Source organism: Megalobrama amblycephala, linkage group LG17, assembly GCF_018812025.1.
Source record: "Megalobrama amblycephala isolate DHTTF-2021 linkage group LG17, ASM1881202v1, whole genome shotgun sequence".
In the NCBI taxonomy this organism is placed as follows: domain Eukaryota; kingdom Metazoa; phylum Chordata; class Actinopteri; order Cypriniformes; family Xenocyprididae; genus Megalobrama; species Megalobrama amblycephala.
The window spans coordinates 7,777,667-7,781,827 of record NC_063060.1 but is presented as its reverse complement, the minus strand read 5'-3'; positions in this window follow the sequence as shown (position 1 = coordinate 7,781,827).

Sequence of the window (4,161 nt, the reverse complement as noted above, 5' to 3'; positions counted from 1 at the left end):
CTGGTCTAAAATAGTCCGAATATAAACACTTATCTAGGTGTACCATAATGATTCAGGGTACAACAAAAACACGGTATGGAAAATGTATTCATGTTGTACATTCCCATTGTATAATTTTTTGTAAATTTTGAACACAAAAAGTTACATATCTGGAAAGTTATCAGGAGACCAATGGACCACGTCGCTACAACGTTCTCCGTGGGATTAACCAGCGACGTCTTTTGAGGACGTGCCCGCGACGTTTCTGGAACGTTAGCCAAGATTCTTAAAAAAAAAATAAATGGAACTTTACCACGACGTCCTCACAACGTTGTCATTCAGTAAACCTCTTGTTCACAAACATATGAATAATCACAATTTATTAAGTAAATGTTAGGTAGTTTTGCTGGCAAATATTTTATGAATATGTAGTAGGCTATTAGGTATCTCAAATATAAATAAAACTATGTCGATTCGTTTAAAAAGCTTGAATCAATTAAATTTACTCATAATATCCAAATGCCATATTAACAAACATAATGTTGGCTTAATGCAATATCTGGAAAGTTATCAGGATCCTGTGGACCACGTCGCTACAACGTTCTCCGTGGTATTAACCAGCGACGTCTTTTGAGGACGTGCCCGCGACGTTTCTGGAACGTTAGCCAAGATTCTAAAAAATGGAACATTACCACGACGTCCTCACAACGTTGTCATAAAGTAATGTCACGCTGACCAAATGACGACTAGCTGACGACGTCGTCACAACGTACTGTGTTTGCTGGGAAGCAGCTTTCAAATGGTGCGTTCAAGTCATGTCGGAAAGATCGTATTTACGAGCAGAACCGTCATGAACGCCACCACAATGTCGTAAATACCAGTGGGAAGCTCGTAATTAGGGCCCAAGCGAATTAGCGCGCAGGGCCCTCTTGTTCTTCTAAGGATTATTAGGGCCCAAGCGAAAATTCGCGCAGGGCCCTCTTGTTTTTCTAAGGATTATTAGGGCCCAAGCGAATTAAGCGCGCAGGGCCCTCTTGTTCTTCTAAGGATTATTAGGGCCCAAGCGAAAATTCGCGCAGGGCCCTCTTGTTCTTCTAAGGATTATTAGGGCCCAAGCGAAAATTCGCGCAGGGCCCTCTTGTTCTTCTAAGGATTATTATTAGGGCCCAAGCGAAAATTCGCGCAGGGCCCTCTTGTTTTTCTAAGGATTATTAGGGCCCAAGCGAAAATTCGCGCAGGGCCCTCTTGTTTTTCTAAGGATTATTATTAGGGCCAAGCGAAAATTCGCGCAGGGCCCTCTTGTTTTTCTAAGGATTATTATTAGGGCCCAAGCGAAAATTTGCGCAGGGCCCTCTTGTTTTTCTAAGGATTATTAGGGCCCAAGCGAAAATTCGCGCAGGGCCCTCTTGTTTTTCTAAGGATTATTATTATTTTTTTTTTTTTTTTTTTTTTTTTTTTTTTTTTTTTTTCCGTCTTCCGGGGCTTTTTGGGGGCCTTAACATGCTCAAAAACTCTTGAAAATTGGCACACACATTGGAATCCGCGGCCAACAGGGCCGGGCAGAGCTGGTACCCGGGCGTGGCAGGGGGCTCAACAGCGCCCCCTTGAAAAAGTCTGAAAATTTGGTCCATATATTAAACACGCTTGCACGTATTAGTCTGAAACTCAGTACACATATAGACCTCATCGGGCCAAACAACTTTCGTGCTCTAAGTTAAACGTCACGCCAACAGGAAGTCAGCTATTAAGGGTTGTTTGAAAAACGCATGCTCTGGAATTTGATATACTCCTCCTAGACGATTAATCCGATCGCCACCAAACTCGGTCAGCATGAAGTCAAGACACTGATGATTAAAAATTGCCAGGGGATTTTTGATATCTCGAACGGTTTGTCCGTGGCGAGGCAACGAATTTATGGCGAGAAAAAGGAAACAGGAAATGTGTTATAACGTCTGCATACATATATTGATCTTTATGAAACTTCACAAGTGTGTTCGTTATAGGAGTCTGATCACATGTATGTGACTATTGTGAGTCAAAGTTATAGCGCCACCAACTGGCAGCAGGAAGTGTATCACTTTTTGAAATGTTTTGAGATCACCCTCTTATTTTTACCTGATTTGCTTCAAACTTCATCAGTGTAATGTCAATACACAGCAGATGTAGACCTATGACAGGATTTTTGATATTTGAAATATTGTTGCCATGGCAACAGGTCAAACTGTAATAATATTCTTGAGTGTTTTTGAGGCTCTTAACATGCTTCAAATTGCATGAAACTCGACACACACATCAATATTGTCAACCAGTAGACATGGACAAAGCCATAGAAATGGGCGTGGTGGAGGGGCTCAGTAGCGCCACCTTTTGACAAAAGTGGGGGGGTTTGTTTTTCCTACAGTCACCAAACTTGGTACACATATTGTTCTCATCAAGCCGGACAATTTTCTAATTTACATTCATTAGCTCCGACCAACAGGAAGTCAGCTATTTTGGTTTGAATGTTAATTTTTTGAAAAAACAGGCTATGAATTTTATACTACTACTCCTACAGGGTTTATCCAATTTACACCAAGCTTTTTTTAACTTGTTGCTAACACATTGAAGTTGTTTAATTGCAAACGGATTTTGGATATCTCAAACGGTTTGGCCGTGGCGAGGCAACGAATTTATGGCAAGAAAAGGGAAACAAAGTGTTATAACTTCTGCATACATTAATTGATTTTGATGAAACTTCGGCTTAGTCTTCGTTGTACAAGGCTGATCACATGGATGTGACTATTGTGATTCAAAGTCATAGCGCCACCAACTGGAAGCAGAAAATGTGTCACTTTCAGCATACATTGAGATCACCCTCTTATTTTTACCTGATTTGCTTCAAAATTCATCAGAATAATGTTAAAACTTGGCACATGTAATCCTTTGAAAATGGGCAGGGAGGAGGGGCTCTATAGTGGCACCTTGTAGTGCAGTAAATGTGGAGTGAATTTGACATAGTCCTTTGATGTTTAACCGTTTTAAGTGCCTATTGCCCGCTGTGCACAGTTGCCCTGAAGCCACCGGGGTGGCGGTGCCACCGGGCTTGGGCCCGCCATCGCTGCTCGCAGCTATATTATTAGGGCCCAAGCGAAAATTCGCGCAGGGCCCTCTTGTTTTTCTAAGGATTATTATTAGGGCCCAAGCGAAAATTCGCGCAGGGCCCTCTTGTTCTTCTAAGGATTATTATTAGGGCCCAAGCGAAAATTCGCGCAGGGCCTCTTGTTCTTCTAAGGATTATTATTATTTTTTTTTTTTTTTTTTTTTTTTTTTTTTTTTTCCGTCTTCCGGGGCTTTTTGGGGGCCTTAACCATGCTCAAAAACTCTTGAAAATTGGCACACACATTGGAATCCGCGGCCATTAGGACGCCGGAGAGGCTGGTACCCGGGCGTGGCAGGGGGGCTCGACAGCGCCCCCTTGAAAAAAGTCTGAAAATTTGGTCCATATATTAAACACGCTTGCACGTATTAGTATGAAACTCAGTACACATATAGACCTCATCGGGCCGAACAACTTTCGTGCTCTAAGTTAAACACCACGCCAACAGGAAGTCAGCTATTAAGGGTTGTTTGAAAAACGCATGCTCTGGAATTTGATATACTCCTCCTAGACGATTAATCCGATCGCCACCAAACTCGGTCAGCATGAAGTCAAGACACTGATGATTAAAAATTGCCAGGGGATTTTTGATATCTCGAACGGTTTGGCCGTGGCGAGGCAACGAATTTATGGCGAGAAAAAGGAAACAGGAAATGTGTTATAACGTCTGCATACATATATTGATCTTTATGAAACTTCACGAGTGTGTTCGTTATAGGAGTCTGATCACATGGATGTGACTATTGTGAGTCAAAGTTATAGCGCCACCAACTGGCAGCAGGAAGTGTATCACTTTTTGAAATGTTTTGAGATCACCCTCTTATTTTTACCTGATTTGCTTCAAACTTCATCAGTGTAATGTCAATACACAGCAGATGTAGACCTATGACAGGATTTTTTGATATTTGAAATATTGTTGCCATGGCAACAGGTCAAACTGTAATAATATTCTTGAGTGTTTTTGAGGCTCTTAACATGCTTCAAATTGCATGAAACTCGACACACACATCAATATTGTCAACCAGTAGACATGGACAAAGCCATAG